Source organism: Capricornis sumatraensis, chromosome 12 (genome assembly GCF_032405125.1).
Source record: "Capricornis sumatraensis isolate serow.1 chromosome 12, serow.2, whole genome shotgun sequence".
Lineage (NCBI taxonomy): Eukaryota > Metazoa > Chordata > Mammalia > Artiodactyla > Bovidae > Capricornis > Capricornis sumatraensis.
Genome location: NC_091080.1, coordinates 5,030,660 through 5,056,791, shown reverse-complemented (window position 1 = coordinate 5,056,791; position 26,132 = coordinate 5,030,660).

The window sequence follows — 26,132 nt, the reverse complement described above, 5'->3', positions numbered from 1 at the left end:
GGGAGAACTTCCTGGATTTTCTCGAGTTGCGGCAGGTGTTCTTAAGTTACGACGGGGAACACAGGGACCCGCCCTGGTGGCCTCAGGAGAGGCCAGTCCCCATGCGAGTTGCTAGGGGGCCTCTCGGGATTCCTCTCCCGTCGATACCGGGGCCAAAAACCTTGAGTGGAGTCAGGGCCGGAACCGAGGATTCCTCTCAGGGGCTGACATGGATCTTTGGGTACTTCTGGAGTCTCCCCAGGGGAATCAGGCCTCGTCTCGAGTGGGGGCATGCACGTGCGCTTTCCTTCCAGGCTGTAGCAGCAATGTCACGCTTCCCGTCGCGTGGATCAAAGGATCTGTGGTTTTCCCTCGAGGCTTTCCCACAGGGCTGTCCCACGTGCCACCGTGGTGTGAGTCGATCCTCGGCGTGAAAGATGAGCCAGTGCAGGGCAAAGAGGTTCCTCTGGAATGGACTGAGACATCTGGGGGACTCTTGGAATGGTGGTACGACCATGGAGTTCCTCTCGCCTTTCCTGTTGAGAGTGCCTCCTCTTGAGATGCGACGGGAACGCCGGGAATTCTTTCCCGTTGAAAGCAGGGAAAGGATCCCTCATCTCGAGCTACGAGGGGGAAACGGGGCTCCTCTGGATGTGGGCGGGACCATCGTGCTTCCTCTCGAGTGGAGACGGGTATGGCGTTGAACTTCTTGAGTTGCAGCAAGGGTGTGAAAGAACCTTTCGAAGTTCCAGAGGTTAGGTGTCATTAGTCTCCAGAGGCCTCATCGGAAATAGGCCTCATCTCGCCTGGAAGGGAGAACTTCCTGGATTTTCTCGAGTTGCGGCAGGTGTTCTCGAGTTACGACGGGGACCTCAGGGACCCGCCCTGGTGGCCTCAGGAAAGGCCAGTCCCTAGGCGAGTTGCTAGGGGGCCTCTCGGGATTCCTCTCCCGTTGATACCGGGGCCAAAAACCTTGTGTGGAGTCAGGGCCGGAACCGAGGATTCCTCTCAGGGGCTGACATGGATCTTTGGGTACTTCTGGAGTCTCCCCAGGGGAGTCAGGCCTCGTCTCGAGTGGGGGCATGCACGTGCGCTTTCCTTCCAGGCTGTAGCAGCAATGTCACGCTTCCCGTCGCGTGGATCAAAGGATCTGTGGTTTTCCCTCGAGGCTTTCCCTCGAGGCTTTCCCACAGGGCTGTCCCACGTGCCACCGTGGTGTGAGTCGATCCTCGGCGTGAAACATGAGCCAGTGCAGGGCAAAGAGGTTCCTCTGGAATGGACTGAGACATCTGGGGGACTCTTGGAATGGTGGTACGACCATGGAGTTCCTCTCGCATTTCCTGTTGAGAGTGCCTCCTCTTGAGATGCGACAGGAACGCCGGGAATTCTTTCCCGTTGAAAGCAGGGAAAGGATCCCTCATCTCGAGCTACGAGGGGGAAACGGGGCTCCTCTGGATGTGGGCGGGACCATCGTGCTTCCTCTCGAGTGGAGACGGGTATGGCGGTGAACTTCTTGAGTTGCAGCAAGGGTGTGAAAGAACCTTTCGAAGTTCCAGAGGTTAGGTGTCATTAGTCTCCAGAGGCCTCATCGGAAATAGGCCTCATCTCGCCTGGAAGGGAGAACTTCCTGGATTTTCTCGAGTTGCGGCAGGTGTTCTCGAGTTACGACGGGGACCTCAGGGACCCGCCCTGGTGGCCTCAGGAAAGGCCAGTCCCTAGGCGAGTTGCTAGGGGGCCTCTTGGGATTCCTCTCCCGTTGATACCGGGGCCAAAAACCTTGTGTGGAGTCAGGGCCGGAACCGAGGATTCCTCTCAGGGGCTGACATGGATCTTTGGGTACTTCTGGAGTCTCCCCAGGGGAGTCAGGCCTCGTCTCGAGTGGGGGCATGCACGTGCGCTTTCCTTCCAGGCTGTAGCAGCAATGTCACGCTTCCCGTCGCGTGGATCAAAGGATCTGTGGTTTTCCCTCGAGGCTTTCCCTCGAGGCTTTCCCACAGGGCTGTCCCACGTGCCACCGTGGTGTGAGTCGATCCTCGGCGTGAAAGATGAGCCAGTGCAGGGCAAAGAGGTTCCTCTGGAATGGACTGAGACATCTGGGGGACTCTTGGAATGGTGGTACGACCATGGAGTTCCTCACGCCTTTCCTGTTGAGAGTGCCTCCTCTTGAGATGCGACGGGAACGCCGGGAATTCTTTCCCGTTGAAAGCAGGGAAAGGATCCCTCATCTCGAGCTACGAGGGGGAAACGGGGCTCCTCTGGATGTGGGCGGGACCATCGTGCTTCCTCTCGAGTGGAGACGGGTATGGCGGTGAACTTCTTGAGTTGCAGCAAGGGTGTGAAAGAACCTTTCGAAGTTCCAGAGGTTAGGTGTCATTAGTCTCCAGAGGCCTCATCGGAAATAGGCCTCATCTCGCCTGGAAGGGAGAACTTCCTGGATTTTCTCGAGTTGCGGCAGGTGTTCTCGAGTTACGACGGGGACCTCAGGGACCCGCCCTGGTGGCCTCAGGAAAGGCCAGTCCCTAGGCGAGTTGCTAGGGGGCCTCTCGGGATTCCTCTCCCGTTGATACCGGGGCCAAAAACCTTGTGTGGAGTCAGGGCCGGAACCGAGGATTCCTCTCAGGGGCTGACATGGATCTTTGGGTACTTCTGGAGTCTCCCCAGGGGAGTCAGGCCTCGTCTCGAGTGGGGGCATGCACGTGCGCTTTTCTTCCAGGCTGTAGCAGCAATGTCACGCTTCCCGTCGCGTGGATCAAAGGATCTGTGGTTTTCCCTCGAGGCTTTCCCTCGAGGCTTTCCCACAGGGCTGTCCCACGTGCCACCGTGGTGTGAGTCGATCCTCGGCGTGAAAGATGAGCCAGTGCAGGGCAAAGAGGTTCCTCTGGAATGGACTGAGACATCTGGGGGACTCTTGGAATGGTGGTACGACCATGGAGTTCCTCTCGCCTTTCCTGTTGAGAGTGCCTCCTCTTGAGATGCGACGAGAACGCCGGGAATTCTTTCCCGTTGAAAGCAGGGAAAGGATCCCTCATCTCGAGCTACGAGGGGGAAACAGGGTTCCTCTGGATGTGGGCAGGCCCATCGTGCTTCCTCTCTAGTGGAGACGGGTATGGTGGTGAACTTCTTGAGTTGCAGCAAGGCTGTGAAAGACCCTTTCGAAGTTCCAAAGGTTAGGTGTCATTAGTCTCCAGACGCCTCATCGGAAATAGGCCTCATCTCGCCTGGAAGGGAGAACTTCCTGGATTTTCTCGAGTTGCGGCAGGTGTTCTCGAGTTACGACGGGGACCTCAGGGACCCGCCCTGGTGGCCTCAGGAGAAGCCAGTCCCTATGCGAGTTGCTAGGGGGCCTCTCGGGATTCCTCTCCCGTCGATACCGGGGCCAAAAACCTTGTGTGGAGTCAGGGCCGGAACCGAGGATTCCTCTCAGGGGCTGACATGGATCTTTGGGTACTTCTGGAGTCTACCCAGGGGAGTCAGACCTCGTCTCGAGTGGGGGCATGCACGTGCACTTTCCTTCCAGGCTGTAGCAGCAATGTCACGCTTCCCGTCGCGTGGATCAAAGGATCTGTGGTTTTCCCTCGAGGCTTTCCCACAGGGCTGTCCCACGTGCCACCGTGGTGTGAGTCGATCCTCGGCGTGAAAGATGAGCCAGTGCAGGGCAAAGAGGTTCCTCTGGAATGGACTGAGACATCTGGGGGACTCTTGGAATGGTGGTATGACCATGGAGTTCCTCTCGCCTTTCCTGTTGAGAGTGCCTCCTCTTGAGATGCGACGGGAACGCCGGGAATTCTTTCCCGTTGAAAGCAGGGAAAGGATCCCTCATCTCGAGCTACGAAGGGGAAACGGGGCACCTCTGGATGTGGGCGGGACCATCGTGCTTCCTCTCGAGTGGAGACGGGTATGGCGGTGAACTTCTTGAGTTGCAGCAAGGGTGTGAAAGACCCTTTCGAAGTTCCAGAGGTTAGGTGTCATTAGTCTCCAGAGGCCTCATCGGAAATAGGCCTCATCTCGCCTGGAAGGGAGAACTTCCTGGATTTTCTCGAGTTACGGCAGGTGTTCTCGAGTTACGACGGGGACCTCAGGGACCCGCCCTGGTGGCCTCAGGAGAGGCCAGTCCCTAGGCGAGTTGCTAGGGGGCCTCTCGTATTCCTCTCCCGTTGATACCGGGGCCAAAAACCTTGTGTGGAGTCAGGGCCAGAACCGAGGATTCCTCTCAGGGGCTGACATGGATCTTTGGGTACTTCTGGAGTCTCCCCAGGGGAGTCAGGCCTCGTCTCGAGTGGGGGCATGCACGTGCGCTTTCCTTCCAGGCTGTAGCAGCAATGTCACGCTTCCCGTCGCGTGAATCAAAGGATCTGTGGTTTTCCCTCGAGGCTTTCCCTCGAGGCTTTCCCACAGGGCTGTCCCACGTGCCACCGTGGTGTGAGTCAATCCTGGGCGTGAAAGATGAGCCAGTGCAGGGCAAAGAGGTTCCTCTGGAATGGACTGAGACATCTGGGGGACTCTTGGAATGGTGGTACGACCATGGAGTTCCTCTCGCCTTTCCTGTTGAGAGTGCCTCCTCTTGAGATGCGACGGGAACGCCGGGAATTCTTTCCCGTTTAAAGCAGGGAAAGGATCCCTCATCTCGAGCTACGAGGGGGAAACGGGGCTCCTCTGGATGTGGGCGGGACCATCGTGCTTCCTCTCTAGTGGAGACGGGTATGGTGGTGAACTTCTTGAGTTGCAGCAAGGCTGTGAAAGACCCTTTCGAAGTTCCAGAGGTAAGGTGTCATTAGTCTCCAGACGCCTCATCGGAAATAGGCCTCATTTCGCCTGGAAGGGAGAACTTCCTGGATTTTCTCGAGTTGCGGCAGGTGTTCTCGAGTTACGACGGGGACCTCAGGGACCCGCCGTGGTGGCCTCAGGAGAGGCCAGTCCCTATGCGGGTTGCTAGGGGGCCTCTCGGGATTCCTCTCCCGTCGATACCGGGGCCAAAAACCTTGTGTGGAGTCAGGGCCGGAACCGAGGATTCCTCTCAGGGGCTGACATGGATCTTTGGGTACTTCTGGAGTCTCCCCAGGGGAGTCAGGCCTCGTCTCGAGTGGAGGCATGCACGTGCACTTTCCTTCCAGGCTGTAGCAGCAATGTCACGCTTCCCGTCGCGTGGATCAAAGGATCTGTGGTTTTCCCTCGAGGCTTTCCCACAGGGCTGTCCCACGTGCCACCGTGGTGTGAGTCGATCCTCGGCGTGAAAGATGAGCCAGTGCAGGGCAAAGAGGTTCCTCTGGAATGGACTGAGACATCTGGGGGACTCTTGGAATGGTGGTACGACCATGGAGTTCCTCTCGCCTTTCCTGTTGAGAGTGCCTCCTCTTGAGATGCGACGGGAACGCCGGGAATTTTTTGCCGTTGAAAGCAGGGAAAGGATCCCTCATCTCGAGCTACGAGGGGGAAACGGGGCTCCTCTGGATGTGGGCGGGACCATCGTGCTTTCTCTCGAGTGGAGACGGGTATGGCGGTGAACTTCTTGAGTTGCAGCAAGGGTGTGAAAGACCCTTTCGAAGTTCCAGAGGTAGGTGTCATTAGTCTCCAGACGCCTCATCGGAAATAGGCCTCATCTCGCCTGGAAGGGAGAACTTCCTTGATTTTCTCGAGTTGCGGCAGGTGTTCTCGAGTTACGACAGGGACCTCAGGGACCCGCCCTGTTGGCCTCAGGAGAGGCCATTCCCTATGCGTGTTGCTAGGGGGCCCCTCGGGATTCCTCTCCCGTCGATACCGGGGCCAAAAACCTTGTGTGGAGTCAGGGCCGGAACCGAGGATTCCTCTCAGGGACTGATATGGATCTTTGGGTACTTCTGGAGACTCGCCAGGGGAGACAGGCCTCGTCTCGTGTGGGGGCATGCACGTGCACTTTCCTTCCAGGCTGTAGCAGCAATGTCACGCTTCCCGTCGCGTGGATCAAAGGATCTGCGGTTTTCGCTCGAGGCTTTCCCTCGAGGCTTTCCCACAGGGCTGTCCCACGTGACACCGTGGTGTGAGTCGATTCTCGGCGTGAAAAATGAGCCAGTGCAGGGCAAAGAGGTTCCTCTGGAATGGACTGAGACATCTGGGGGACTCTTGGAATGGTGGTACGACCATGGAGTTCCTCTCGCCTTTCCTGTTGAGAGTGCCTCCTCTTGAGATGCGATGGGAACGCCGGGAATTCTTTCCCGTTGAAAGCAGGGATAGGATCCCTCATCTCGAGCTACGAGGGGGAAACGGGGCTCCTCTGGATGTGGGCGGGACCATCGTGCTTCCTCTCTAGTGGAGACGGGTATGGCGGTGAACTTCTTGAGTTGCAGCAAGGGTGTGAAAGACCCTTTCGAAGTTCCAGAGGTTAGGTGTCATTAGTCTCCAGAGGCCTCATCGGAAATAGGCCTCATCTCGCCTGGAAGGGAGAACTTCCTGGATTTTCTCGAGTTGCGGCAGGTGTTCTCGAGTTACTACGGGGACCTCAGGGACCCGCCCTGGTGGCCTAAGGAAAGGCCAGTCCCTAGGCGAGTTGCTAGGGGGCCTCTCGGGATTCCTCTCCCGTTGATACCGGGGCCAAAAACCTTGTGTGGAGTCAGGGCCGGAACCGAGGATTCCTCTCAGGGGCTGACATGGATCTTTGGGTACTTCTGGAGTCTCCCCAGGGGAGTCAGGCCTCGTCTCGAGTGGGGGCATGCACGTGCGCTTTCCTTCCAGGCTGTAGCAGCAATGTCACGCTTCCCGTCGCGTGGATCAAAGGATCTGTGGTTTTCCCTCGAGGCTTTCCCTCGAGGCTTTCCCACAGGGCTGTCCCACGTGCCACCGTGGTGTGAGTCGATCCTCGGCGTGAAAGATGAGCCAGTGCAGGGCAAAGAGGTTCCTCTGGAATGGACTGAGACATCTGGGGGACTCTTGGAATGGTGGTACGACCATGGAGTTCCTCTCGCCTTTCCTGTTGAGAGTGCCTCCTCTTGAGATGCGACGGGAACGCCGGGAATTCTTTCCCGTTGAAAGCAGGGAAAGGATCCCTCATCTCGAGCTACGAGGGGGAAACAGGGCTCCTCTGGATGTGGGCGGGACCATCGTGCTTCCTCTCTAGTGGAGACGGGTATGGTGGTGAACTTCTTGAGTTGCAGCAAGGCTGTGAAAGACCCTTTCGAAGTTCCAGAGGTTAGGTGTCATTAGTCTCCAGACGCCTCATCGGAAATAGGCCTCATCTCGCCTGGAAGGGAGAACTTCCTGGATTTTCTCGAGTTGCGGCAGGTGTTCTCGAGTTACGACGGGGACCTCAGGGACCCGCCCTGGTGGCCTCAGGAGAAGCCAGTCCCTATGCGAGTTGCTAGGGGGCCTCTCGGGATTCCTCTCCCGTCGATACCGGGGCCAAAAACCTTGTGTGGAGTCAGGGCCGGAACCGAGGATTCCTCTCAGGGGCTGACATGGATCTTTGGGTACTTCTGGAGTCTCCCCAGGGGAGTCAGGCCTCGTCTCGAGTGGGGGCATGCACGTGCACTTTCCTTCCAGGCTGTAGCAGCAATGTCACGCTTCCCGTCGCGTGGATCAAATGATGTGTGGTTTTCCCTCGAGGCTTTCCCACAGGGCTGTCCCACGTGCCACCGTGGTGTGAGTCGATCCTCGGCGTGAAAGATGAGCCAGTGCAGGGCAAAGAGCTTCCTCTGGAATGGACTGAGACATCTGGGGGACTCTTGGAATGGTGGTACGACCATGGAGTTCCTCTCGCCTTTCCTGTTGAGAGTGCCTCCTCTTGAGATGCGACGGGAACGCAGGGAATTCTTTCCCGTTGAAAGCAGGGAAAGGATCCCTCATCTCGAGCTACGGGGGGGAACGGGGCTCCTTTGGATGTGGTCGGGAGCATCGTGCTTCCTCTCGAGTGGAGACGGGTATGGTGGTGAACTTCTTGAGTTGCAGCAAGGGTGTGAAAGACCCTTTCGAAGTTCCAGAGGTTAGGTGTCATTAGTCTCCAGACGCCTCATCGGAAATAAGCCTCATCTCGCCTGGAAGGGAGAACTTCCTGGATTTTCTCGAGTTGTGGCAGGTGTTCTCGAGTAACGACGGGGACCTCAGGGACCGGCCCTGGTGGCCTCAGGAGAGGCCAGTCCCCATGCGAGTTGCTAGGGGGCCTCTCGGGATTCCTCTCGCGTCGATACCGGGGCCAAAAAGCTTGTGTGGAGTCAGGGCCGGAACCGAGGATTCCTCTCAGGGGCTGACATGGATCTTTGGGTACTTCTGGAGTCTCCCCAGGGGAGTCAGGCCTCGTCTCGAGTGGGGGCATGCACGAGCGCTTTCCTTCCAGGCTGTAGCAGCAATGTCACGCTTCCCGTCGCGTGGATCAAAGGATCTGTGGTTTTCCCTCGAGGCTTTCCCTGGAGGCTTTCCCACAGGGCTGTCCCACGTGCCACCGTGGTGTGAGTCGATCCTCGGCGTGAAAGATGAGCCAGTGCAGGGCAAAGAGTTTCCTCTGGAATGGACTGAGACATCTGGGGGACTCTTGGAATGGTGGTACGACCATGGAGTTCCTCTCGCCTTTCCTGTTGAGAGTGCCTCCTCTTGAGATGCGACGGGAACGCCGGGAATTCTTTCCCGTTGAAACCAGGGAAAGGATCCCTCATCTCGAGCTACGAGGGGGAAACGGGGCTCCTCTGGATGTGGGCGGGACCATCGTGCTTCCTCTCGAGTGGAGACGGGTATGGCGGTGAACTTCTTGAGTTGCAGCAAGGGTGTGAAAGACCCTTTCGAAGTTCCAGAGGTTTGGTGTCAATAGTCTCCAGAGGCCTCATCGGAAATAGGCCTCATCTCGCCTGGAAGGGAGAACTACCTGGATTTTCTCGAGTTGCGGCAGGTGTTCTTGAGTTACGACGGGGACCACAGGGACCCGCCCTGGTGGCCTCAGGAGAGGCCAGTCCCCATGCGAGTTGCTAGGGGGTCTCTCGGGATTCCTCTCCCGTCGATACCGGGGCCAAAAAGCTTGTGTGGAGTCAGGGCCGGAACCGAGGATTCTTCTCAGGGGCTGACATGGATTTTTGGGTACTTCTGGAGTCTCCCCAGGGGAGTCAGGCCTCGTCTCGAGTGGGGGCATGCATGTGCGCTTTCCTTCCAGGCTGTAGCAGCAATGTCACGCTTCCCGTCGCGTGGATCAAATGATGTGTGGTTTTCCCTCGAGGCTTTCCCACAGGGCTGTCCCACGTGCCACCGTGGTGTGAATCGATCCTCGGCGTGAAAGATGAGCCAGGGCAGGGCAAAGAGGTTCCTCTGGAATGGACTGAGACATCTGGGGGACTCTTGGAATGGTGGTACGACCATCGAGTTCCTCTCGCCTTTCCTGTTGAGAGTGCCTCTTCTTGAGATGCGACGGGAACGCCGGGAATTTTTTGCCGTTGAAAGCAGGGAAAGGATCCCTCATCTCGAGGTACGAGGGGAAACGGGGCTCCTCTGGATGTGGGCGGGACCATCGTGCTTTCTCTCGAGTGGAGACGGGTATGGCGGTGAACTTCTTGACTTGCAGCAAGGGTGTGAAAGACCCTTTCGAAGTTCCAGAGGTTAGGTGTCATTAGTCTCCAGACGCCTCATCGGAAATAGGCCTCATCTCGCCTGGAAGGGAGAACTTCCTTGATTTTCTCGAGTTGCGGCAGGTGTTCTCGAGTTACGACGGGGACCTCAGGGACCCGCCCTGTTGGCCTCAGGAGAGGCCAGTCCCTATGCGTGTTGCTAGGGGGCCCCTCGGGATTCCTCTCCCGTCGATACCGGGGCCAAAAACCTTGTGTGGAGTCAGGGCCGGAACCGAGGATTCCTCTCAGGGACTGATATGGATCTTTGGGTACTTCTGGAGTCTCGCCAGGGGAGACAGGTCTCGTCTCGTGTGGGGGCATGCACGTGCACTTTCCTTCCAGGCTGTAGCAGCAATGTCACGCTTCCCGTCGCGTGGATCAAAGGATCTGTGGTTTTCCCTCGAGGCTTTCCCTCGAGGCTTTCCCACAGGGCTGTCCCACGTGCCACCGTGGTGTGAGTCGATCCTCGGCGTGAAAGATGAGCCAGTGCAGGGCAAAGAGGTTCCTCTGGAATGGACTGAGACATCTGGGGGACTCTTGGAATGGTGGTACGACCATGGAGTTCCTCTCGCCTTTCCTGTTGAGAGTGCCTCCTCTTGAGATGCGACGGGAACGCCGGGAATTTTTTGCCGTTGAAAGCAGGGAAAGGATCCCTCATCTCGAGGTACGAGGGGAAACGGGGCTCCTCTGGATGTGGGCGGGACCATCGTGCTTTCTCTCGAGTGGAGACGGGTATGGCGGTGAACTTCTTGACTTGCAGCAAGGGTGTGAAAGACCCTTTCGACGTTCCAGAGGTTAGGTGTCATTAGTCTCCAGAGGCCTCATCGGAAATAGGCCTCATCTCGCCTGGAAGGGAGAACTTCCTGGATTTTCTCGAGTTGCGGCAGGTGTTCTCGAGTTACGACGGGGACCTCAGGGACCCGCCCTGGTGGCCTCAGGAGAGGCCAGTCCCCATGCGAGTTGCTAGGGGGCCTCTCGGGATTCCTCTCCCGTCGATACCGGGGCCAAAAACCTTGAGTGGAGTCAGGGCCGGAACCGAGGATTCCTCTCAGGGGCTGACATGGATCTTTGGGTACTTCTGGAGTCTCCCCAGGGGAGTCAGGCCTCGTCTCGAGTGGGGGCATGCACGTGCGCTTTCCTTCCAGGCTGTAGCAGCAATGTCACGCTTCCCGTCACGTGGATCAAAGGATCTGTGGTTTTCCCTCGAGGCTTTCCCTCGAGGCTTTCCCACAGGGCTGTCCCACGTGCCACCGTGGTGTGAGTCGATCCTCGGCGTGAAAGATGAGCCAGTGCAGGGCAAAGAGCTTCCTCTGGAATGGACTGAGACATCTGGGGGACTCTTGGAATGGTGGTACGACCATGGAGTTCCTCTCGCCTTTCCTGTTGAGAGTGCCTCCTCTTGAGATGCGACGGGAACGCAGGGAATTCTTTCCCGTTGAAAGCAGGGAAAGGATCCCTCATCTCGAGCTACGGGGGGGAACGGGGCTCCTTTGGATGTGGTCGGGAGCATCGTGCTTCCTCTCGAGTGGAGACGGGTATGGTGGTGAACTTCTTGAGTTGCAGCAAGGGTGTGAAAGACCCTTTCGAAGTTCCAGAGGTTAGGTGTCATTAGTCTCCAGACGCCTCATCGGAAATAAGCCTCATCTCGCCTGGAAGGGAGAACTTCCTGGATTTTCTCGAGTTGTGGCAGGTGTTCTCGAGTAACGACGGGGACCTCAGGGACCGGCCCTGGTGGCCTCAGGAGAGGCCAGTCCCCATGCGAGTTGCTAGGGGGCCTCTCGGGATTCCTCTCCCGTCGATACCGGGGCCAAAAAGCTTGTGTGGAGTCAGGGCCGGAACCGAGGATTCCTCTCAGGGGCTGACATGGATCTTTGGGTACTTCTGGAGTCTCCCCAGGGGAGTCAGGCCTCGTCTCGAGTGGGGGCATGCACGAGCGCTTTCCTTCCAGGCTGTAGCAGCAATGTCACGCTTCCCGTCGCGTGGATCAAAGGATCTGTGGTTTTCCCTCGAGGCTTTCCCTGGAGGCTTTCCCACAGGGCTGTCCCACGTGCCACCGTGGTGTGAGTCGATCCTCGGCGTGAAAGATGAGCCAGTGCAGGGCAAAGAGTTTCCTCTGGAATGGACTGAGACATCTGGGGGACTCTTGGAATGGTGGTACGACCATGGAGTTCCTCTCGCCTTTCCTGTTGAGAGTGCCTCCTCTTGAGATGCGACGGGAACGCCGGGAATTCTTTCCCGTTGAAACCAGGGAAAGGATCCCTCATCTCGAGCTACGAGGGGGAAACGGGGCTCCTCTGGATGTGGGCGGGACCATCGTGCTTCCTCTCGAGTGGAGACGGGTATGGCGGTGAACTTCTTGAGTTGCAGCAAGGGTGTGAAAGACCCTTTCGAAGTTCCAGAGGTTTGGTGTCAATAGTCTCCAGAGGCCTCATCGGAAATAGGCCTCATCTCGCCTGGAAGGGAGAACTACCTGGATTTTCTCGAGTTGCGGCAGGTGTTCTTGAGTTACGACGGGGACCACAGGGACCCGCCCTGGTGGCCTCAGGAGAGGCCAGTCCCCATGCGAGTTGCTAGGGGGTCTCTCGGGATTCCTCTCCCGTCGATACCGGGGCCAAAAAGCTTGTGTGGAGTCAGGGCCGGAACCGAGGATTCTTCTCAGGGGCTGACATGGATTTTTGGGTACTTCTGGAGTCTCCCCAGGGGAGTCAGGCCTCGTCTCGAGTGGGGGCATGCATGTGCGCTTTCCTTCCAGGCTGTAGCAGCAATGTCACGCTTCCCGTCGCGTGGATCAAATGATGTGTGGTTTTCCCTCGAGGCTTTCCCACAGGGCTGTCCCACGTGCCACCGTGGTGTGAATCGATCCTCGGCGTGAAAGATGAGCCAGGGCAGGGCAAAGAGGTTCCTCTGGAATGGACTGAGACATCTGGGGGACTCTTGGAATGGTGGTACGACCATCGAGTTCCTCTCGCCTTTCCTGTTGAGAGTGCCTCTTCTTGAGATGCGACGGGAACGCCGGGAATTTTTTGCCGTTGAAAGCAGGGAAAGGATCCCTCATCTCGAGGTACGAGGGGAAACGGGGCTCCTCTGGATGTGGGCGGGACCATCGTGCTTTCTCTCGAGTGGAGACGGGTATGGCGGTGAACTTCTTGACTTGCAGCAAGGGTGTGAAAGACCCTTTCGAAGTTCCAGAGGTTAGGTGTCATTAGTCTCCAGACGCCTCATCGGAAATAGGCCTCATCTCGCCTGGAAGGGAGAACTTCCTTGATTTTCTCGAGTTGCGGCAGGTGTTCTCGAGTTACGACGGGGACCTCAGGGACCCGCCCTGTTGGCCTCAGGAGAGGCCAGTCCCTATGCGTGTTGCTAGGGGGCCCCTCGGGATTCCTCTCCCGTCGATACCGGGGCCAAAAACCTTGTGTGGAGTCAGGGCCGGAACCGAGGATTCCTCTCAGGGACTGATATGGATCTTTGGGTACTTCTGGAGTCTCGCCAGGGGAGACAGGTCTCGTCTCGTGTGGGGGCATGCACGTGCACTTTCCTTCCAGGCTGTAGCAGCAATGTCACGCTTCCCGTCGCGTGGATCAAAGGATCTGTGGTTTTCCCTCGAGGCTTTCCCTCGAGGCTTTCCCACAGGGCTGTCCCACGTGCCACCGTGGTGTGAGTCGATCCTCGGCGTGAAAGATGAGCCAGTGCAGGGCAAAGAGGTTCCTCTGGAATGGACTGAGACATCTGGGGGACTCTTGGAATGGTGGTACGACCATGGAGTTCCTCTCGCCTTTCCTGTTGAGAGTGCCTCCTCTTGAGATGCGACGGGAACGCCGGGAATTTTTTGCCGTTGAAAGCAGGGAAAGGATCCCTCATCTCGAGGTACGAGGGGAAACGGGGCTCCTCTGGATGTGGGCGGGACCATCGTGCTTTCTCTCGAGTGGAGACGGGTATGGCGGTGAACTTCTTGACTTGCAGCAAGGGTGTGAAAGACCCTTTCGACGTTCCAGAGGTTAGGTGTCATTAGTCTCCAGAGGCCTCATCGGAAATAGGCCTCATCTCGCCTGGAAGGGAGAACTTCCTGGATTTTCTCGAGTTGCGGCAGGTGTTCTCGAGTTACGACGGGGACCTCAGGGACCCGCCCTGGTGGCCTCAGGAAAGGCCATTCCCTAGGCGAGTTGCTAGGGGGCCTCTCGGGATTCCTCTCTCGTTGATACCGGGGCCAAAAACCTTGTGTGGAGTCAGGGCCGGAACCGAGGATTCCTCTCAGGGGCTGACATGGATCTTTGGGTACTTCTGGAGTCTCCCCAGGGGAGTCAGGCCTCGTCTCGAGTGGGGGCATGCACGTGCGCTTTCCTTCCAGGCTGTAGCAGCAATGTCACGCTTCCCGTCACTTGGATCAAAGGATCTGTGGTTTTCCCTCGAGGCTTTCCCTCGAGGCTTTCCCACAGGGCTGTCCCACGTGCCACCGTGGTGTGAGTCGATCCTCGGCGTGAAAGATGAGCCAGTGCAGGGCAAAGAGGTTCCTCTGGAATGGACTGAGACATCTGGGGGACTCTTGGAATGGTGGTACGACCATGGAGTTCCTCTCGCCTTTCCTGTTGAGAGTGCCTCCTCTTGAGATGCGACGGGAACGCCGGGAATTCTTTCCCGTTGAAAGCAGGGAAAGGATCCCTCATCTCGAGCTACGAGGGGGAAACGGGGCTCCTCTGGATGTGGGCGGGACCATCGTGCTTCCTCTCTAGTGGAGACGGGTATGTTGGTGAACTTCTTGAGTTGCAGCAAGGCTGTGAAAGACCCTTTCGAAGTTCCAGAGGTTAGGTGTCATTAGTCTCCAGACGCCTCATCGGAAATAGGCCTCATCTCGCCTGGAAGGGAGAACTTCCTGGATTTTCTCGAGTTGCGGCAGGTGTTCTTAAGTTACGACGGGGAACTCAGGGACCCGCCCTGGTGGCCTCAGGAGAGGCCAGTCCCCATGCGAGTTGCTAGGGGGCCTCTCGGGATTCCTCTCCCGTCGATACCGGGGCCAAAAACCTTGAGTGGAGTCAGGGCCGGAACCGAGGATTCCTCTCAGGGGCTGACATGGATCTTTGGGTACTTCTGGAGTCTCCCCAGGGGAGTCAGGCCTCGTCTCGAGTGGGGGCATGCACGTGCGCTTTCCTTCCAGGCTGTAGCAGCAATGTCACGCTTCCCGTCACGTGGATCAAAGGATCTGTGGTTTTCCCTCGAGGCTTTCCCTCGAGGCTTTCCCACAGGGCTGTCCCACGTGCCACCGTGGTGTGAGTCGATCCTCGGCGTGAAAGATGAGCCAGTGCAGGGCAAAGAGCTTCCTCTGGAATGGACTGAGACATCTGGGGGACTCTTGGAATGGTGGTACGACCATGGAGTTCCTCTCGCCTTTCCTGTTGAGAGTGCTTCCTCTTGAGATGCGACGGGAACGCCGGGAATTCTTTCCCGTTGAAAGCAGGGAAAGGATCCCTCATCTCGAGCTACGAGGGGGAAACGGGGCTCCTCTGGATGTGGGCGGGACCATCGTGCTTCCTCTCTAGTGGAGACGGGTATGGTGGTGAACTTCTTGAGTTGCAGCAAGGCTGTGAAAGACCCTTTCGAAGTTCCAGAGGTAAGGTGTCATTAGTCTCCAGACGCCTCATCGGAAATAGGCCTCATTTCGCCTGGAAGGGAGAACTTCCTGGATTTTCTCGAGTTGCGGCAGGTGTTCTCGAGTTACGACGGGGACCTCAGGGACCCGCCGTGGTGGCCTCAGGAGAGGCCAGTCCCTATGCGGGTTGCTAGGGGGCCTCTCGGGATTCCTCTCCCGTCGATACCGGGGCCAAAAACCTTGTGTGGAGTCAGGGCCGGAACCGAGGATTCCTCTCAGGGGCTGACATGGATCTTTGGGTACTTCTGGAGTCTCCCCAGGGGAGTCAGGCCTCGTCTCGAGTGGAGGCATGCACGTGCACTTTCCTTCCAGGCTGTAGCAGCAATGTCACGCTTCCCGTCGCGTGGATCAAATGATGTGTGGTTTTCCCTCGAGGCTTTCCCACAGGGCTGTCCCACGTGCCACCGTGGTGTGAGTCGATCCTCGGCGTGAAAGATGAGCCAGTGCAGGGCAAAGAGGTTCCTCTGGAATGGACTGAGACATCTGGGGGACTCTTGGAATGGTGGTACGACCATGGAGTTCCTCTCGCCTTTCCTGTTGAGAGTGCCTCCTCTTGAGATGCGACGGGAACGCCGGGAATTTTTTGCCGTTGAAAGCAGGGAAAGGATCCCTCATCTCGAGCTACGAGGGGGAAACGGGGCTCCTCTGGATGTGGGCGGGACCATCGTGCTTTCTCTCGAGTGGAGACGGGTATGGCGGTGAACTTCTTGAGTTGCAGCAAGGGTGTGAAAGACCCTTTCGAAGTTCCAGAGGTAGGTGTCATTAGTCTCCAGACGCCTCATCGGAAATAGGCCTCATCTCGCCTGGAAGGGAGAACTTCCTTGATTTTCTCGAGTTGCGGCAGGTGTTCTCGAGTTACGACAGGGACCTCAGGGACCCGCCCTGTTGGCCTCAGGAGAGGCCAGTCCCTATGCGTGTTGCTAGGGGGCCCCTCGGGATTCCTCTCCCGTCGATACCGGGGCCAAAAACCTTGTGTGGAGTCAGGGCCGGAACCGAGGATTCCTCTCAGGGACTGATATGGATCTTTGGGTACTTCTGGAGACTCGCCAGGGGAGACAGGCCTCGTCTCGTGTGGGGGCATGCACGTGCACTTTCCTTCCAGGCTGTAGCAGCAATGTCACGCTTCCCGTCGCGTGGATCAAAGGATCTGCGGTTTTCGCTCGAGGCTTTCCCTCGAGGCTTTCCCACAGGGCTGTCCCACGTGACACCGTGGTGTGAGTCGATTCTCGGCGTGAAAAATGAGCCAGTGCAGGGCAAAGAGGTTCCTCTGGAATGGACTGAGACATCTGGGGGACTCTTGGAATGGTGGTACGACCATGGAGTTCCTCTCGCCTTTCCTGTTGAGAGTGCCTCCTCTTGAGATGCGATGGGAACGCCGGGAATTCTTTCCCGTTGAAAGCAGGGAAAGGATCCCTCATCTCGAGCTACGAGGGGGAAACGGGGCTCCTCTGGATGTGGGCGGGACCATCGTGCTTCCTCTCTAGTGGAGACGGGTATGGCGGTGAACTTCTTGAGTTGCAGCAAGGGTGTGAAAGACCCTTTCGAAGTTCCAGAGGTTAGGTGTCATTAGTCTCCAGAGGCCTCATCGGAAATAGGCCTCATCTCGCCTGGAAGGGAGAACTTCCTGGATTTTCTCGAGTTGCGGCAGGTGTTCTCGAGTTACGACGGGGACCTCAGGGACCCGCCCTGGTGGCCTCAGGAAAGGCCAGTCCCTAGGCGAGTTGCTAGGGGGCCTCTCGGGATTCCTCTCCCGTTGATACCGGGGCCAAAAACCTTGTGTGGAGTCAGGGCCGGAACCGAGGATTCCTCTCAGGGGCTGACATGGATCTTTGGGTACTTCTGGAGTCTCCCCAGGGGAGTCAGGCCTCGTCTCGAGTGGGGGCATGCACGTGCGCTTTCCTTCCAGGCTGTAGCAGCAATGTCACGCTTCCCGTCGCGTGGATCAAAGGATCTGTGGTTTTCCCTCGAGGCTTTCCCTCGAGGCTTTCCCACAGGGCTGTCCCACGTGCCACCGTGGTGTGAGTCGATCCTCGGCGTGAAAGATGAGCCAGTGCAGGGCAAAGAGGTTCCTCTGGAATGGACTGAGACATCTGGGGGACTCTTGGAATGGTGGTACGACCATGGAGTTCCTCTCGCCTTTCCTGTTGAGAGTGCCTCCTCTTGAGATGCGACGGGAACGCCGGGAATTCTTTCCCGTTGAAAGCAGGGAAAGGATCCCTCATCTCGAGCTACGAGGGGGAAACAGGGCTCCTCTGGATGTGGGCGGGACCATCGTGCTTCCTCTCTAGTGGAGACGGGTATGGTGGTGAACTTCTTGAGTTGCAGCAAGGCTGTGAAAGACCCTTTCGAAGTTCCAGAGGTTAGGTGTCATTAGTCTCCAGACGCCTCATCGGAAATAGGCCTCATCTCGCCTGGAAGGGAGAACTTCCTGGATTTTCTCGAGTTGCGGCAGGTGTTCTCGAGTTACGACGGGGACCTCAGGGACCCGCCCTGGTGGCCTCAGGAGAAGCCAGTCCCTATGCGAGTTGCTAGGGGGCCTCTCGGGATTCCTCTCCCGTCGATACCGGGGCCAAAAACCTTGTGTGGAGTCAGGGCCGGAACCGAGGATTCCTCTCAGGGGCTGACATGGATCTTTGGGTACTTCTGGAGTCTCCCCAGGGGAGTCAGGCCTCGTCTCGAGTGGGGGCATGCACGTGCACTTTCCTTCCAGGCTGTAGCAGCAATGTCACGCTTCCCGTCGCGTGGATCAAATGATGTGTGGTTTTCCCTCGAGGCTTTCCCACAGGGCTGTCCCACGTGCCACCGTGGTGTGAGTCGATCCTCGGCGTGAAAGATGAGCCAGTGCAGGGCAAAGAGCTTCCTCTGGAATGGACTGAGACATCTGGGGGACTCTTGGAATGGTGGTACGACCATGGAGTTCCTCTCGCCTTTCCTGTTGAGAGTGCCTCCTCTTGAGATGCGACGGGAACGCAGGGAATTCTTTCCCGTTGAAAGCAGGGAAAGGATCCCTCATCTCGAGCTACGGGGGGGAACGGGGCTCCTTTGGATGTGGTCGGGAGCATCGTGCTTCCTCTCGAGTGGAGACGGGTATGGTGGTGAACTTCTTGAGTTGCAGCAAGGGTGTGAAAGACCCTTTCGAAGTTCCAGAGGTTAGGTGTCATTAGTCTCCAGACGCCTCATCGGAAATAAGCCTCATCTCGCCTGGAAGGGAGAACTTCCTGGATTTTCTCGAGTTGTGGCAGGTGTTCTCGAGTAACGACGGGGACCTCAGGGACCGGCCCTGGTGGCCTCAGGAGAGGCCAGTCCCCATGCGAGTTGCTAGGGGGCCTCTCGGGATTCCTCTCCCGTCGATACCGGGGCCAAAAAGCTTGTGTGGAGTCAGGGCCGGAACCGAGGATTCCTCTCAGGGGCTGACATGGATCTTTGGGTACTTCTGGAGTCTCCCCAGGGGAGTCAGGCCTCGTCTCGAGTGGGGGCATGCACGAGCGCTTTCCTTCCAGGCTGTAGCAGCAATGTCACGCTTCCCGTCGCGTGGATCAAAGGATCTGTGGTTTTCCCTCGAGGCTTTCCCTGGAGGCTTTCCCACAGGGCTGTCCCACGTGCCACCGTGGTGTGAGTCGATCCTCGGCGTGAAAGATGAGCCAGTGCAGGGCAAAGAGTTTCCTCTGGAATGGACTGAGACATCTGGGGGACTCTTGGAATGGTGGTACGACCATGGAGTTCCTCTCGCCTTTCCTGTTGAGAGTGCCTCCTCTTGAGATGCGACGGGAACGCCGGGAATTCTTTCCCGTTGAAACCAGGGAAAGGATCCCTCATCTCGAGCTACGAGGGGGAAACGGGGCTCCTCTGGATGTGGGCGGGACCATCGTGCTTCCTCTCGAGTGGAGACGGGTATGGCGGTGAACTTCTTGAGTTGCAGCAAGGGTGTGAAAGACCCTTTCGAAGTTCCAGAGGTTTGGTGTCAATAGTCTCCAGAGGCCTCATCGGAAATAGGCCTCATCTCGCCTGGAAGGGAGAACTACCTGGATTTTCTCGAGTTGCGGCAGGTGTTCTTGAGTTACGACGGGGACCACAGGGACCCGCCCTGGTGGCCTCAGGAGAGGCCAGTCCCCATGCGAGTTGCTAGGGGGTCTCTCGGGATTCCTCTCCCGTCGATACCGGGGCCAAAAAGCTTGTGTGGAGTCAGGGCCGGAACCGAGGATTCTTCTCAGGGGCTGACATGGATTTTTGGGTACTTCTGGAGTCTCCCCAGGGGAGTCAGGCCTCGTCTCGAGTGGGGGCATGCATGTGCGCTTTCCTTCCAGGCTGTAGCAGCAATGTCACGCTTCCCGTCGCGTGGATCAAATGATGTGTGGTTTTCCCTCGAGGCTTTCCCACAGGGCTGTCCCACGTGCCACCGTGGTGTGAGTCGATCCTCGGCGTGAAAGATGAGCCAGGGCAGGGCAAAGAGGTTCCTCTGGAATGGACTGAGACATCTGGGGGACTCTTGGAATGGTGGTACGACCATCGAGTTCCTCTCGCCTTTCCTGTTGAGAGTGCCTCTTCTTGAGATGCGACGGGAACGCCGGGAATTTTTTGCCGTTGAAAGCAGGGAAAGGATCCCTCATCTCGAGGTACGAGGGGAAACGGGGCTCCTCTGGATGTGGGCGGGACCATCGTGCTTTCTCTCGAGTGGAGACGGGTATGGCGGTGAACTTCTTGACTTGCAGCAAGGGTGTGAAAGACCCTTTCGAAGTTCCAGAGGTTAGGTGTCATTAGTCTCCAGACGCCTCATCGGAAATAGGCCTCATCTCGCCTGGAAGGGAGAACTTCCTTGATTTTCTCGAGTTGCGGCAGGTGTTCTCGAGTTACGACGGGGACCTCAGGGACCCGCCCTGTTGGCCTCAGGAGAGGCCAGTCCCTATGCGTGTTGCTAGGGGGCCCCTCGGGATTCCTCTCCCGTCGATACCGGGGCCAAAAACCTTGTGTGGAGTCAGGGCCGGAACCGAGGATTCCTCTCAGGGACTGATATGGATCTTTGGGTACTTCTGGAGTCTCGCCAGGGGAGACAGGTCTCGTCTCGTGTGGGGGCATGCACGTGCACTTTCCTTCCAGGCTGTAGCAGCAATGTCACGCTTCCCGTCGCGTGGATCAAAGGATCTGTGGTTTTCCCTCGAGGCTTTCCCTCGAGGCTTTCCCACAGGGCTGTCCCACGTGCCACCGTGGTGTGAGTCGATCCTCGGCGTGAAAGATGAGCCAGTGCAGGGCAAAGAGGTTCCTCTGGAATGGACTGAGACATCTGGGGGACTCTTGGAATGGTGGTACGACCATGGAGTTCCTCTCGCCTTTCCTGTTGAGAGTGCCTCCTCTTGAGATGCGACGGGAACGCCGGGAATTTTTTGCCGTTGAAAGCAGGGAAAGGATCCCTCATCTCGAGGTACGAGGGGAAACGGGGCTCCTCTGGATGTGGGCGGGACCATCGTGCTTTCTCTCGAGTGGAGACGGGTATGGCGGTGAACTTCTTGACTTGCAGCAAGGGTGTGAAAGACCCTTTCGACGTTCCAGAGGTTAGGTGTCATTAGTCTCCAGAGGCCTCATCGGAAATAGGCCTCATCTCGCCTGGAAGGGAGAACTTCCTGGATTTTCTCGAGTTGCGGCAGGTGTTCTCGAGTTACGACGGGGACCTCAGGGACCCGCCCTGGTGGCCTCAGGAAAGGCCATTCCCTAGGCGAGTTGCTAGGGGGCCTCTCGGGATTCCTCTCTCGTTGATACCGGGGCCAAAAACCTTGTGTGGAGTCAGGGCCGGAACCGAGGATTCCTCTCAGGGGCTGACATGGATCTTTGGGTACTTCTGGAGTCTCCCCAGGGGAGTCAGGCCTCGTCTCGAGTGGGGGCATGCACGTGCGCTTTCCTTCCAGGCTGTAGCAGCAATGTCACGCTTCCCGTCACTTGGATCAAAGGATCTGTGGTTTTCCCTCGAGGCTTTCCCTCGAGGCTTTCCCACAGGGCTGTCCCACGTGCCACCGTGGTGTGAGTCGATCCTCGGCGTGAAAGATGAGCCAGTGCAGGGCAAAGAGGTTCCTCTGGAATGGACTGAGACATCTGGGGGACTCTTGGAATGGTGGTACGACCATGGAGTTCCTCTCGCCTTTCCTGTTGAGAGTGCCTCCTCTTGAGATGCGACGGGAACGCCGGGAATTCTTTCCCGTTGAAAGCAGGGAAAGGATCCCTCATCTCGAGCTACGAGGGGGAAACGGGGCTCCTCTGGATGTGGGCGGGACCATCGTGCTTCCTCTCTAGTGGAGACGGGTATGTTGGTGAACTTCTTGAGTTGCAGCAAGGCTGTGAAAGACCCTTTCGAAGTTCCAGAGGTTAGGTGTCATTAGTCTCCAGACGCCTCATCGGAAATAGGCCTCATCTCGCCTGGAAGGGAGAACTTCCTGGATTTTCTCGAGTTGCGGCAGGTGTTCTTAAGTTACGACGGGGAACTCAGGGACCCGCCCTGGTGGCCTCAGGAGAGGCCAGTCCCCATGCGAGTTGCTAGGGGGCCTCTCGGGATTCCTCTCCCGTCGATACCGGGGCCAAAAACCTTGAGTGGAGTCAGGGCCGGAACCGAGGATTCCTCTCAGGGGCTGACATGGATCTTTGGGTACTTCTGGAGTCTCCCCAGGGGAGTCAGGCCTCGTCTCGAGTGGGGGCATGCACGTGCGCTTTCCTTCCAGGCTGTAGCAGCAATGTCACGCTTCCCGTCGCGTGGATCAAAGGATCTGTGGTTTTCCCTCGAGGCTTTCCCTCGAGGCTTTCCCACAGGGCTGTCCCACGTGCCACCGTGGTGTGAGTCGATCCTCGGCGTGAAAGATGAGCCAGTGCAGGGCAAAGAGCTTCCTCTGGAATGGACTGAGACATCTGGGGGACTCTTGGAATGGTGGTACGACCATGGAGTTCCTCTCGCCTTTCCTGTTGAGAGTGCTTCCTCTTGAGATGCGACGGGAACGCCGGGAATTCTTTCCCGTTGAAAGCAGGGAAAGGATCCCTCATCTCGAGCTACGAGGGGGAAACGGGGCTCCTCTGGATGTGGGCGGGACCATCGTGCTTCCTCTCTAGTGGAGACGGGTATGGTGGTGAACTTCTTGAGTTGCAGCAAGGCTGTGAAAGACCCTTTCGAAGTTCCAGAGGTAAGGTGTCATTAGTCTCCAGACGCCTCATCGGAAATAGGCCTCATTTCGCCTGGAAGGGAGAACTTCCTGGATTTTCTCGAGTTGCGGCAGGTGTTCTCGAGTTACGACGGGGACCTCAGGGATCCGCCGTGGTGGCCTCAGGAGAGGCCAGTCCCTATGCGGGTTGCTAGGGGGCCTCTCGGGATTCCTCTCCCGTCGATACCGGGGCCAAAAACCTTGTGTGGAGTCAGGGCCGGAACCGAGGATTCCTCTCAGGGGCTGACATGGATCTTTGGGTACTTCTGGAGTCTCCCCAGGGGAGTCAGGCCTCGTCTCGAGTGGAGGCATGCACGTGCACTTTCCTTCCAGGCTGTAGCAGCAATGTCACGCTTCCCGTCGCGTGGATCAAATGATGTGTGGTTTTCCCTCGAGGCTTTCCCACAGGGCTGTCCCACGTGCCACCGTGGTGTGAGTCGATCCTCGGCGTGAAAGATGAGCCAGTGCAGGGCAAAGAGGTTCCTCTGGAATGGACTGAGACATCTGGGGGACTCTTGGAATGGTGGTACGACCATGGAGTTCCTCTCGCCTTTCCTGTTGAGAGTGCCTCCTCTTGAGATGCGACGGGAACGCCGGGAATTTTTTGCCGTTGAAAGCAGGGAAAGGATCCCTCATCTCGAGCTACGAGGGGGAAACGGGGCTCCTCTGGATGTGGGCGGGACCATCGTGCTTTCTCTCGAGTGGAGACGGGTATGGCGGTGAACTTCTTGAGTTGCAGCAAGGGTGTGAAAGACCCTTTCGAAGTTCCAGAGGTAGGTGTCATTAGTCTCCAGACGCCTCATCGGAAATAGGCCTCATCTCGCCTGGAAGGGAGAACTTCCTTGATTTTCTCGAGTTGCGGCAGGTGTTCTCGAGTTACGACAGGGACCTCAGGGACCCGCCCTGTTGGCCTCAGGAGAGGCCAGTCCCTATGCGTGTTGCTAGGGGGCCCCTCGGGATTCCTCTCCCGTCGATACCGGGGCCAAAAACCTTGTGTGGAGTCAGGGCCGGAACCGAGGATTCCTCTCAGGGACTGATATGGATCTTTGGGTACTTCTGGAGACTCGCCAGGGGAGGCAGGCCTCGTCTCGTGTGGGGGCATGCACGTGCACTTTCCTTCCAGGCTGTAGCAGCAATGTCACGCTTCCCGTCGCGTGGATCAAAGGATCTGCGGTTTTCGCTCGAGGCTTTCCCTCGAGGCTTTCCCACAGGGCTGTCCCACGTGACACCGTGGTGTGAGTCGATTCTCGGCGTGAAAAATGAGCCAGTGCAGGGCAAAGAGGTTCCTCTGGAATGGACTGAGACATCTGGGGGACTCTTGGAATGGTGGTACGACCATGGAGTTCCTCTCGCCTTTCCTGTTGAGAGTGCCTCCTCTTGAGATGCGATGGGAACGCCGGGAATTCTTTCCCGTTGAAAGCAGGGAAAGGATCCCTCATCTCGAGCTACGAGGGGGAAACGGGGCTCCTCTGGATGTGGGCGGGACCATCGTGCTTCCTCTCTAGTGGAGACGGGTATGGCGGTGAACTTCTTGAGTTGCAGCAAGGGTGTGAAAGACCCTTTCGAAGTTCCAGAGGTTAGGTGTCATTAGTCTCCAGAGGCCTCATCGGAAATAGGCCTCATCTCGCCTGGAAGGGAGAACTTCCTGGATTTTCTCGAGTTGCGGCAGGTGTTCTCGAGTTACGACGGGGACCTCAGGGACCCGCCCTGGTGGCCTCAGGAAAGGCCAGTCCCTAGGCGAGTTGCTAGGGGGCCTCTCGGGATTCCTCTCCCGTTGATACCGGGGCCAAAAACCTTGTGTGGAGTCAGGGCCGGAACCGAGGATTCCTCTCAGGGGCTGACATGGATCTTTGGGTACTTCTGGAGTCTCCCCAGGGGAGTCAGGCCTCGTCTCGAGTGGGGGCATGCACGTGCGCTTTCCTTCCAGGCTGTAGCAGCAATGTCACGCTTCCCGTCGCGTGGATCAAAGGATCTGTGGTTTTCCCTCGAGGCTTTCCCTCGAGGCTTTCCCACAGGGCTGTCCCACGTGCCACCGTGGTGTGAGTCGATCCTCGGCGTGAAAGATGAGCCAGTGCAGGGCAAAGAGGTTCCTCTGGAATGGACTGAGACATCTGGGGGACTCTTGGAATGGTGGTACGACCATGGAGTTCCTCTCGCCTTTCCTGTTGAGAGTGCCTCCTCTTGAGATGCGACGGGAACGCCGGGAATTCTTTCCCGTTGAAAGCAGGGAAAGGATCCCTCATCTCGAGCTACGAGGGGGAAACAGGGCTCCTCTGGATGTGGGCGGGACCATCGTGCTTCCTCTCTAGTGGAGACGGGTATGGTGGTGAACTTCTTGAGTTGCAGCAAGGCTGTGAAAGACCCTTTCGAAGTTCCAGAGGTTAGGTGTCATTAGTCTCCAGACGCCTCATCGGAAATAGGCCTCATCTCGCCTGGAAGGGAGAACTTCCTGGATTTTCTCGAGTTGCGGCAGGTGTTCTCGAGTTACGACGGGGACCTCAGGGACCCGCCCTGGTGGCCTCAGGAGAAGCCAGTCCCTATGCGAGTTGCTAGGGGGCCTCTCGGGATTCCTCTCCCGTCGATACCGGGGCCAAAAACCTTGTGTGGAGTCAGGGCCGGAACCGAGGATTCCTCTCAGGGGCTGACATGGATCTTTGGGTACTTCTGGAGTCTCCCCAGGGGAGTCAGGCCTCGTCTCGAGTGGGGGCATGCACGTGCACTTTCCTTCCAGGCTGTAGCAGCAATGTCACGCTTCCCGTCGCGTGGATCAAATGATGTGTGGTTTTCCCTCGAGGCTTTCCCACAGGGCTGTCCCACGTGCCACCGTGGTGTGAGTCGATCCTCGGCGTGAAAGATGAGCCAGTGCAGGGCAAAGAGCTTCCTCTGGAATGGACTGAGACATCTGGGGGACTCTTGGAATGGTGGTACGACCATGGAGTTCCTCTCGCCTTTCCTGTTGAGAGTGCCTCCTCTTGAGATGCGACGGGAACGCAGGGAATTCTTTCCCGTTGAAAGCAGGGAAAGGATCCCTCATCTCGAGCTACGGGGGGGAACGGGGCTCCTTTGGATGTGGTCGGGAGCATCGTGCTTCCTCTCGAGTGGAGACGGGTATGGTGGTGAACTTTTTGAGTTGCAGCAAGGGTGTGAAAGACCCTTTCGAAGTTCCAGAGGTTAGGTGTCATTAGTCTCCAGACGCCTCATCGGAAATAAGCCTCATCTCGCCTGGAAGGGAGAACTTCCTGGATTTTCTCGAGTTGTGGCAGGTGTTCTCGAGTAACGACGGGGACCTCAGGGACCGGCCCTGGTGGCCTCAGGAGAGGCCAGTCCCCATGCGAGTTGCTAGGGGGCCTCTCGGGATTCCTCTCCCGTCGATACCGGGGCCAAAAAGCTTGTGTGGAGTCAGGGCCGGAACCGAGGATTCCTCTCAGGGGCTGACATGGATCTTTGGGTACTTCTGGAGTCTCCCCAGGGGAGTCAGGCCTCGTCTCGAGTGGGGGCATGCACGAGCGCTTTCCTTCCAGGCTGTAGCAGCAATGTCACGCTTCCCGTCGCGTGGATCAAAGGATCTGTGGTTTTCCCTCGAGGCTTTCCCTGGAGGCTTTCCCACAGGGCTGTCCCACGTGCCACCGTGGTGTGAGTCGATCCTCGGCGTGAAAGATGAGCCAGTGCAGGGCAAAGAGTTTCCTCTGGAATGGACTGAGACATCTGGGGGACTCTTGGAATGGTGGTACGACCATGGAGTTCCTCTCGCCTTTCCTGTTGAGAGTGCCTCCTCTTGAGATGCGACGG